Source organism: Petaurus breviceps, unplaced genomic scaffold (genome assembly GCF_028583685.1).
Source record: "Petaurus breviceps papuanus isolate PSGF00001 unplaced genomic scaffold, PetGlider_PUasm1.0 79, whole genome shotgun sequence".
Lineage (NCBI taxonomy): Eukaryota > Metazoa > Chordata > Mammalia > Diprotodontia > Petauridae > Petaurus > Petaurus breviceps.
In genome coordinates, this window is record NW_027186523.1 from 21,935,192 (window position 1) to 21,947,230 (window position 12,039).

Here is a 12,039-nt window from a genome sequence, read left to right on the forward strand (position 1 = left end):
TAGCAGTCAAATATACTTATGTCCAAGTTTTAGACAAAAAAACCCAGAAGTACAGAGTTAGAAGTGATTTTTTTCAGCTATAAGGTTATTTGAATTAACAAAATCAGACATCTTCCATGACTCTGGAAAATAACTTTGATGTGTATACATCTCATTCTTTTATCCCATGTTTTATAGTGATAATCAGAGTAATCAATGGATCATTAAATAGGATAATCTATTATCTCATTGATGAGAAAACTTGACTTTTTTGGAGTACAGAACTTATTCAGCTCTATTGAGTCATTTAAAAAATCAACAAAAATAAAATAGTGGGAATTTGTATTACATAAAAATTGTGGGCAATTGACAATTAACCAGTCAATTAATAAACACGGAAAGATCTTATATTTTTGTGGGAATCACATATTTATATAAGGATATGTAGAATGTAAAATAAGTGCAAGAAAGTTAAATATATTGAAACTAGGGAGGAAGAGTAAAATACATTTGAAGATGTGATGTATTTTAAAATGTAGTTTGTAAATACCTGATCATTCTATTTTCATAGTCCTTTCTCCCTGTTCCAGCTACTGATCAGTCTCTCTCTTTGTTGGTCTCTTGGTATCTGTTATTTTCTGTCTTTCTTACTAACATCACTTAGCAAACTCCCCTCCTTTGAAGTTCATGCAATTTAAATATTCCACCCAATATAAATCATGATGACTACTGCATATCAACCCCAGTTTATTCTTCTTTTTTTCTCAAAAGAATCAGTCAACTGACTCATATCTTCCTCTCTTTCACAACATTTGTCCTTATACTTATGGCTTTGACATATCTATTTGTATTCTTTCAAACTTCCTAATCTCTTCATTCATCATTCTCTTGAAATCTCATGCCCTGCTTCATTTCAACTCACCAATGTGGGTTGAAAAAACTGGAAATATTTGGCTCAGAGAAGAGAAAGCTCATGAAGAACATATTAGTTTTGCTGAGTATCTAAAAGGCTGTCATGTAAAAGACAGGTTAGATTTAATTATTTTTGTCTCCAAAGGGTAGAAATAAGAGAAACAGTTAGGAATTACCAAGACCTGTGTTTAGGCTTGATGTCGGGAAAAGTTTACTAATAATTAGAAATAAAACAAAATGGAATAGATTATCTTGGGAGGCAGTGTATTCCCCCTTACTAAAGGTCTTCAAGAAAAGTGTAGATGACTACTTATTGACTTTATCATAAATGGGGGTCTCTTTTGAGTATGAGTTACTATATGATTGCTAAGGTCTTTTTCAACTCTGAAATGCAATGTTTCACTTATTTATATAACTTGAAATGTTATTTTTATAAAATTAAATTTTCATTAGTCTTATGAAATCTAAGAAAACGAACTTAAAGAAAAAGGTGAACTTGAAAATAATGTATTTTTCCATGGCACTAATGTAGAGATTATTACCTTTTGGGCTCACACATTTAGGTAAACTTGGCAGGCATATCTTCAGAATAGACATGGGTACATCAAAATACTATAGGTTATGGATGTCATCCTTTAAGACATTGTATTTAAAAAAATTTGGCTAGATAATACTTTGAGACTTGAAATTTATTTACAGGACAAATAAGTGCTGGTTTTAGGGAACTTCCCTTCATGGCCTATGGAATACTCCCGATATGAATAAAGCTTTGGAAATTTTTAAAGAAAAATAGGTGAAATTAAACCCATTTTCCTACTTAAAAAATGTACCACAAGATAAGTATTTTTTTGCATCTTACCTCCCAGATATTAAATATACAACAAATGTTCTTGAGATACAAGATTTGATATTTAAAATTTATAGGCAATATATCATCATTAATATAACATTTTCTTTCACTGAAGACCTATTGGCATTGCATAACATGTTGTAACAACAAGCACCCTAGCATACCAAGGATGGCTGCTAACACAGGTTCGTAGATCTGCTTTTCTAAAGGAAAGCAACTCAAAAAGGGTTAACAATCTTACTTTAATCAGACACATATCATGTACCTAGTTCAGGGGAAAAAGTCAGCACCCTGAACTTCAGAGAATATACATACAGAAGTTACAAGCAGACAAAAAATACAGACAGAGAAAATAACACAATTCAACAGACAGGGCTTCTGGCTGTCTGACCATCACATACATACAGTTAGTCACCAGAGAGAGAAGAACCAGCATCTGGGTTTTCAAAGCCAGAGGGCTCAGCAGCTGCCCAGAGTCTCATCTGGCCAAATCACACAACTCTTCCCAAAGTGAGCCCCAAAGCAAAACGTCACCTCTGGAAGCCTTCTCTAGAGTCAGAGAACATCACAACTCTCATGACCCACTGCCTAGTTACAAAGTAACAATGTGTGGGCCTTCCTGAAAAACAAGCCTCCCCCAAGCAAGCTTCTCCTGTAGACTCTGCTCCACTATTCAGCAAACTCCTCCCACCACACGCTCCACATGGCTGCATCTAGCCTATTAGGAGACAGAATATATTTTCAAATCAGGGAAGGTCCTCATATTCACCCAGCCTTATTAAGGGGCAGGGAAGATCTTCAAATTCTCATTACTATTACACAAATCCTCAGGGTTCTGTAGAACACATTTGGAAAATCTGAGGTTTATCTGTCTCTTTTTATCCAAATTCTGTAATGATTAAGAAACATCTTGATAGCAATTTGTTTTTGCACATAGACTTTCTAATGGAATGTTAATCTGCTAACCAATTTATATGATTATACAGGTCTGCTTGGCATTTATGTTTCTTAGCATCAATTAGTTATTCTTTTTTGAGTTTGGCTATTCTAAATCAGTTCCCTTAAGCCTGATCACTTGTGTATGAACTGATAAAATCTAGACTATGAGACGCTAGGAATGAAGTCCTTTAGGTGAACATACCCAGTTACTCTTTTTCTCTCTTAATAGTGACAGTAGTGTTAATCTTTAAATGAATTGTTTTTTTTATCATCTCAGTGAATTCTGTGTCTAAAAGTGTGTAATGTAATTAATGCTTAATTTTTGAAACAATATGAATAACTTTTCCTACTGGTTGCTTGTTTGAGGGTCACACCTTTATTAAATGTTCTTGAATAATTAATTAATTAATTAATTCCTAATAGCAATGGAAAGGGACTTATACTATGAAGACATCTTTACAGAATGGGTAGTAACATCCTATCCATCAAGAAAGACGGCATTATATCAGTTAGGGGGAAAAAAGGCAATATGATGTATCACTTCTTATATAAACAGTGACATCTAGAGCTGCCATTAGTATTCCTTAATATGTGAATAAGCTAAAGGTTATCATCTGCTGCAGATTTAATGGATTGCATTAGAATTACAGCAAATGACCCTTGCAGGTCCTTTAAACTTGATCGATCACAATGTAATTGTCAAGGCAGAATAGCAATTAATTTTCATTAGGCTGGGAAGTCATTAATGCTTGTTGTTGGGGAAAATGGCCATTAGGATGAAGTGGAAAGGATTCAATCATTTTTTACAATTAAAAAAGTTTGCTTAATTCACCAATTCCATATGTGCAAAAAGACTTACATAGCCATCAGCATCCCTATGTAAAATATATGTCTTGAGGACAAGGAAGTAAGAAGGAGGAGTAGGTATCTTGCTCCATTTACATTAAGAGAGATAGAGTCAACACAACAGAGGCAGTGGAGGGGGCAGGGGAGGAAGGAATAACATGCTTGAACAACACATCTTTGTTGGGATTTAATGTGTAATGTACTTGGTTCGAATTAATTTTCTTCCTTTGCAACTTACTTATGTCTTTGGGAAGAAGTTGTATTTATTAGTGATCAAATATTTTAACCCCACATCATAATATATGAACAGGGTACTCTTTCCACAACTTTATTAAAAATGTAATTGCTTTTCTTGAAGTCCAGCTTGACCTAGAGAAACCATGAGGACTCTTTATTATATATGTATTCCAATATCAATTTTTTAGAACATTTAGAGAAACTCTTTGAACTGTAGTCATTCCCTGATCATGATGATAATGATTATTTAAGCAAAAGATCTACTCACATTAACACAATTTAACATTAATTGTATATATACACATATATGACCCAACATCAGCATTGCAAATTCTTTGAGAATGTGGAAATTTTTAAGAGTAGCTTTCTTAATATTTCCAGTTTTTATTTATTGGTTATTGAAATGGTGGTGATTAGGCTTACACTCCAAGCTGAAAAACTGACCATTTTTCTACAAGTATTTGTTTGTGTGAATTGGTGATCAAGAATAATCAATCATTGAATCAACAAGCATTTCTTAAGTATTGATGCTGCCAGGTTTCTTGGGAAACAAAGACAAAAAAATGAAGCAGATGAATTACATATGTTCATGAATTACATACATACATACAGAGAGACAGAGACAGTGACAGAGAGAGAGAGAGAGAGAAAGAGAGAGAGAGAGAGAGAGAGAGAGAGAGAGAGAGAGAGAGAGAGAGAGAGAGAGAGAGAGAGAGAGAGAGAAGGGAATAATATAGACAGGATGGATGAATAAGGTAGAATTGAACTTAGCTAAGTATTGTGTTGAAATTCTACTACTTAGTTTAACAAAAGTTCACCTAAAAATAAGTTCATGTCTTGAATGGGATTTTTAAAATAGCATTTTACTTAGTATAAAATAACCACATGCTCAGCTCATGTATTAGATTTCCTTTTAAAAGGGTTGAAAAATGAAGGTGATATATTTTTAAATAAATCCCAAACCCTAAAAACTCCTCATTTCTCCATTTTGCTTTCCTCTGGGATGCTGTAAATTGCCTCTTTTACTTCCTTCTCATCATTATTCAAAAAGAGGTTATGGTAGGGCAGTCCTCTTTTCATTAGTAAGGGTGAAAGAGCTCCAGAAGTTGGAGAAAGAAAAAAAAAAGCATAATTCAGGATCTCACTTATTACTTCTCATACTCAAACATGATACCCAACTCACATATCATCACCTCTTGCTTACATATAATCCTTATGACAACTGCCTAAACCTTGTGTTAAAAATGAATAAAGGACTGTGATTTTAAATTAGCTATTGGAGGAAAGACTTTTCTAACTTTTGGTCCAGATGTTTCCCTCCTCTGGATGTTAATTTGAACTAAAAGAAAGTGTTGAGAAAAAAAAAAAAGGTAATCTGATTCATTGGCAGCCAATGAGAAGACTCTTAGCTGCAACACTGACAGAGAATTAGTCAAGTTCAGGAAGATTTTCCCTAGGAAGTTCCTTTCAAAAATGAGAAAAAGAAGAAAAAAATAACATTACTGAGTTAGGAGGCAGGAGATTTGGGCTTTGCCATCAGCTGGATATGTGACTTCAGGTAATTTACTTTTTCTATCTTTGTTGCCTAGTGTGTAAAATATGGGGTTTGGACTGCAGGATACAAAATTCCATTCTCTGAAATTCTGTGAGTATCATTTTAAGCTAAAAACAAATAAAATCACATAGCAATTGTGATTCAGGAACTAAGATACCTACAGCCAATTATATCAAGTATATACACATATGTATATATAGTTTCCCACCATCTATAATCATTTGCAGTTTGTGAAGAAAAAAATGATACTACCATTTGAATTTTCTCCCTTTAAACCTCCAGAGAAGCATAGTAAATGACTTTGTATTCAAGTAACTTAGATTCTGTCAAACTTTTAAACAAATCAATGGCTCTATCTCATGGCTTATTGACTACTGCATTTAAAGATGCAGATTACAAGCCATTCATTTCTTTTGATCCTATGTGATGTTTTTTCTTTCCTTCTTTGAATTTTCCATGAAAAATTCATCTAATTAATCAAAAGATTGGCAAATACTTATGAAGTGAAATAATGAATGAAGCATCTTTAAGCAAACATCAAGCTAGGGACCACAGTGGATAGAGCACCAGGTCTGGAATCAGGAAGACTGGAGTTCAAATCTGGCCTCAGACACTTACTAGCTGTGTGACCCTGAGCAAATCACTTAAACTGTTTGCATCAGTTTTCTCATCTGTAAAATGAGCTGGAGAAAAAAAAGGCAAACCATTCTAGTATTTTTGCCAAGAAAATTCCAAATGGGGTCATGAAAAATTAGACACGACTGAAATGACTGAACAATAAGAATTATGCAAAGTACCATGATGAACACTGAACATACAAATAGAAAAATGAGACATCCTCATCTCAAGGAGCTCACATTATAATGGGATAGAAAACATATATGGAAAGGTTCAACTGAAAGTCAGACAAAAAGGTCGCATGGTCTTTAGTTGAAGCAATAATGTTGCTGTTTAGTCCTTTTTTAGGTATGTATGATTCTTTATGACCCCATAAGGAGATTTCTTGGCAAAGATACTGGAGCAGTTTGCCATTTCCTCCTCCAGCTAGCTCATTTTCCAGGTGAAGGAGCTGAGGTAGAGTTAAGTGACTTGCCCAGAGTCATATGGTTAGTAAGTAAATATCTGAGGGCAGATTTGAACTCAGGAAGATTAGTTCTTCTGACTTGAGGCCCTGCATTCTATCTCCTGTGTTTCCTAGCTCTTCCATGAACCAGTAAATCAGATGGTAATACTATTCTTTGAAATGTATTTCTACTGAGAAAACTATTTCAGATTCTGCTGTTGAATCTGTTGGCGATGCCAAGGACATTGGTTATAAGAATTTTCTTCTCTGGGTCTTCACTAGTTGGGAGGGTGGCACCTACAAGAGCAAGGTTCTAGGTTGCAGGTCCACAGGGTTTGCTTCCCGGGAGAATAACTGAGAGTACTGAGATGAAAGCATTGCTATTCCCATGGCCTTTGGGTTCAAGGCCTAGGCTGTCTACAATAAGGTCTGAGGAGAGATAGTGATCATGGTGGTGGTGATTTCACTTGCCTGGCATATGTGGCCTCTTGTCTCTCTCTCTCTCTCTCTCAGATTGCTTTGGTGCATCATCTAGGTTGGTTTGCTTACCTAATGAGTGGCAGTTGGTAAGGATGACTAACTCCTTTTCCACAGGAACCTTTTCCTTAGGTGATGATTGGACTTCAAGCAAGTCCATTGATCTGAAAGGATCAGTGCTACCATTCCCAGGGCTCCCATGCTTATCTGCCTATTAGTTACAATTGATGAATATTAAAATAAACCTGGATAAAATCCCATACTTTTATGAAATAAATATAGTCATGATAATTTTTTTTTGGAGAGCAATTGAGTTAAGTGACTTGCCCAAGGTCACACAGCTAGTTGTGTTAAGTGACTGAGGCTGGATTTGAACTCAGATCCTCCTGACTCCAGGGCCAGTGCTCTATTCACTGCACCACCTAGCCACCCCTGTCATGCTACTTTCTATTTCTGTTTCATCTGGCTGTTCCCAGGTTGTGAGTTCTTTATGGCTAAGATAAGTACGTAACAACTGCTTTTTCTCTCCTTCTAGACTTTTAGAAACTGCTTCTTCTGTGCCAGGCTCCATTCCAGTACAGGCAAATGGAAAATTTTAATTATACACAGCTGTGTGTGGATACATAGATACTTATATAGATATACAGACATGTGTATATGCAAACCCCTTTTTTAACTTAAATCTCTTACATTAAGATATATGTATATGTGTGCTTTGTGTATTCATTTGTATGTACAAATATTTATGCATACATACATATTTTGATGAATATATACATGTTTACAGATTTGTGGTTTTATTGGTGTTGGTAACTCATCTGTCAGTGGAGATCTATAGCTGCTCTGCAGTCGTAGACTTAGAGAATTGCTTGTGTGTACTGAGACTCGTGCAGGATTATAGAGCCAGTGGATAACCCAAGTTTTTTATTGAATCTTCCAGACTTTGAGGCCTACTATCTATACATTATGCATCATGGCTATGTGTGTGTGTGTGTTATACACACATACATATATACACACATACAAATGCAACATATACACACATAACTATAAGAAATTAATGTATAAAGCCATACTTCATATAAGTACACACTTATGTGTACACACAAACATGTACCTATATTTGTGTGTATGGGGTATGTGTGTATGTACATATATACATGCATATATATACACATATGTTTCATATTACCACATGCACTGTATATTATACTGTTTATCACATATACATGCATACATATAAATACATATATACATTATAAACATGTATGATCAGAACTCATGGCTGACAATCATTCATTTGATTTATAGTGTAGGTTGTTTTCAGTATAATCAAGTAGTTAATTATACAAGTGGAAATCTAGAAACTTGAATTGAATCACATGAGAATGATGAAAGAATAAGCCAAATTGGAAAAATTTAGTAAAATGCTACAAAAGTCCTCTCAAGCACAAAAACATTCATGTGTTTCAGGAAGAGCCATCATCTTTTTTTTTTCATTTATCAAAAATCTTAGCTTTGTTGTTAAAAGAAAACTTTTCCCATCCTTTCTTAACATCTGTAGAATTTTAATGGTATAAATTAAATTTCGTTTTACCAAATTTATTGAGGTATATTTTTCACAAAGCAAAGGCCACCTGTATTTAAAATACCAAATCTTGTTTTTCCTTGGATCAAAGACTACTATCTGAACTAAGGTTGAAACTATGGGAAATGAATGATAGGTTTGATTTGTTAAGACTTTGCATTATAGGTCAATTTAAATGGACTAATCAATGTAGGGCATTTTATTTATGTGAACTAACATTTTGGTTCTAAAATCTTGACTCTACAGCATGTCTGTATTACTGAGAGGTACTGAAATGACTGAAATATATTTTAGCCCAGTTGACTTCAGTCACATTTCTATAAACCTGGACTTAGTACAAGTGTATCTTTTTAAACCCACTCAGGGCCACTAAACTACTATTGAAATGAGTGCCTTGAAAGAATTTAGCAATTTTTTTTTAATGTGAAAAGAAACACATACTACGTTTTTCATATATTTGGACAAAGTAAATGGAAACGGTTCACAGGAAATAAAATTAGCATTGCACTATTGTATTTTGAAACTTTTAGTTCTTGTAAGTTTGCCTGATTCCAGACTTCACAACAGCAGGTCATTCTCTCAGGGCGTGTATTTTGACTAAATGTTTGTGGTTTTAAAACAAAAGTTGGAGGATGAAAGTTGACAGTTTCATGCTAGCTATTATAGAGTATCCATTATTTGTGTAGTAATATATCACTGGAATCAAAAGGCAGTAGTGTGCATATTGTTTTGAATATAAAAATATTTTTGATTAAAACAAATTATTTTCATTTTACAAGATGTTGCATGGTCATAACTCACATTTTACACAATCAAAGAAATAACACAAAGGCATAATGTTTGTTTTCTTACTCACAGTCAGAGTTCTTCATTTATTTGTTTTTGAGCTATTGCTTTGAATAGTTGTATGCCAGAAAATTTCTAGCAGTTAGTTTTGCGATTGAGCATAAATTTTGTCAGACATCCTAAACCTTAATAAATGTAATTTTCTTTTTTTTTTCTCATTCCTTTTTAGGAGTTTTGGTTTTGCTATCATAGACAATCCTGCTGTTTGTATTATTCAAATTGTTAGTTGTCTGTGCCAACCCACTGTCTACTTAAGAAGCAACATTTCATTTTGGAATCACTATTTTATAAGATTTGAAGCAATATACAATATAACATAATTGTAATAAAATACATAACACAATGCAGCTTTTGAGAACTATTTGCTATTTGCCAGTAATTGCCCATATTATTTCCATTTAGACATTCTTTTAAGCTTTTCTTTTCCAAACTAAAGGGGTAAAGCATCTGAATTTACATTAGTTGAACTGTGTCCCTAATTTATAATTATATTGTTGTATATTTAATATAGTTGGAAATATAAATGATAAATGCTGACTACGTAATTACATCCATGCCTGCTTTCTTTTTCAGAGTGATTTTTTTTAAGCAAACAGACAGAAGTAATGCTACCAGAATAAGATCCTACCACAGGACATTCATTAGCTAATTCATACTAGTTTAACTAGGGATTGTAATTCATTAGTGCATATTCTCCCTAAATGTAGTTATCCTTATATGAAATATGAAGTTTTGTGCTCTGTGTAAAATAAGTGCTCTGTAGTTATACCTAAGTAACATTTCAAAACACCTACATATTAAAATATCCCTAATAGATGAGTGAAACATATAATTTTATAAGTTTTATCACATATAGATAGCTATAATGCATTTACAAATGGCTTCCTTAGTCACATGTTTATCAGATTGTAATTTTATAAATTTAAAGACCATATGGTAATAGACATCTATCAGTGGAGATCTGTATTTTCTCAGATTATCTTTTGATTTTTTTTAACCTCAAATGCCTTTCTGATTGAATTTCAATATCTTTCATTGATAATTATTCTCATTTTTATGATTTATATTGTTTTGCTTTGCTACTTGAGTCCCTTTGCTTTTCAGAATATAAAATTATTCTGAGATTTCTCATGTCCAAGGAATAATCTTGCATCATTATACTTCCTTTTACTTTATATTTGAAGAGTTGTTTCCTGGCTAATTGAAAATTTTGTGATTTTTTACTGAAATTATTCAATTTAACCTAACTATCTTAAAGTTTGAAGTGTAGGGGCCCTCTAAGCCCCCAGGTATAAATTCTCTGGAAGGGACATTTCTCTTGTTTTGTTTCAGTTTCTTATATTTAGAAGTTTTAGACATTATTCTTGGATTATTTGCTGTATTATGGCATTTTTTACTTACCTTAATATTTTTAGAGGGCCATAATACTAAAGTTGTCTCTATGCTTTCTATCTTTTAGGACTTCGAGTATAAACACTCTGGTTTGTATAGAGTTCACATGTTCTTTTAAAAATGTTAGTTTTTGATGATTGTATGTATGATTTTCTTCCACTTCAGTATTTTTGTGTACCAAATCTATGAAGTTCTCTTTTACTTCATTAGGAAGACTTTCCAGTATAAATTAACTTTTTTTATAATCTATTCATTAAGTTTTTTTTTTAATCCTAAGCTCTAAGGTATTAAATTTTCATTTCTTTTTTATGGATTTTAATGATCATTTGAACCATTCCAGAATTTTGTGTTGTTGGTCTACAGCCATTTGGTGGTCCACAGATTTCTGTTTTGATTCATTTTCCTCTATTTTAAAATATTTAAGAAAAAAGTTGTATTTCTTTTGGGGATTTATTACTCAGTCTTCTTTCTGGTTTTAGAATTCTCTGTTTTGATTTCTCTTTTTATGCTTTGGGATTCTGTAAAGGATATTTTTTGGGTAGTATCTTGAAATCTTTGGTATTTCGGCTATTACAAAAATATTTTCCATCATACATTTTTTAACTTCTCCTCCTTTACTGATGATTTTATCTCCCAAGCAGTCTGCTTTAGTCTCCATGTGTTGAGAGATGTGTGGTCCCTAGGTCATTCCTTTCCCTGAACATCCTAGGAAATGGGCATGCTTGGTTTTAGTCCCCTTCCTTCAGACCCAGCATAATTACACAAATTCAATCCCTACTCTAGCTCCTCCATTGAAACTCCTTTTTTTCTCTTGCAATGCTGGAGAAAATGCGCCATCGGCTCCTCTTTGTGGGGGTAGATACGGATCACACTCTTGGTGGTGCTTCTGTCACCTTGAGAATCCCAAATTCAAGGTCAGGCCACACCTCAATTTTAGCATGTTTATGCCCCTTCCCCCTCCCTCTCTACATACATTTAACTAGTCAGGGCTGGGTTTATATGTGCATATTATATAGGAAACCTGTTAGAGACTCTATGAAGAAGTAGGAGGAGATTCCAAGATGTCCCCCAGAGATAAGCTTGTCAGTCAACTTGTTCTCTTGGCCTGGGTACATGGAAGCTGATAGGGTCCTGAGTGGCCACCTTAAGTTAGAGTTCTTCAGTGTTAACTCATAAGGATGTTTTACTTGTTGGAGTGGTTTTTTTCTCCTTTGTCTTTTGGATTCAAATTAAATGACTTGCCCAGGGTCACATGGGTAGTATATCAAAGGACCATAAATAAAGAGATAGAAAGAGTCTTTGATATCAATTAGTCTAACCCAGTGTGGAACTAAGACTTAGAGAGGATGAAGTCA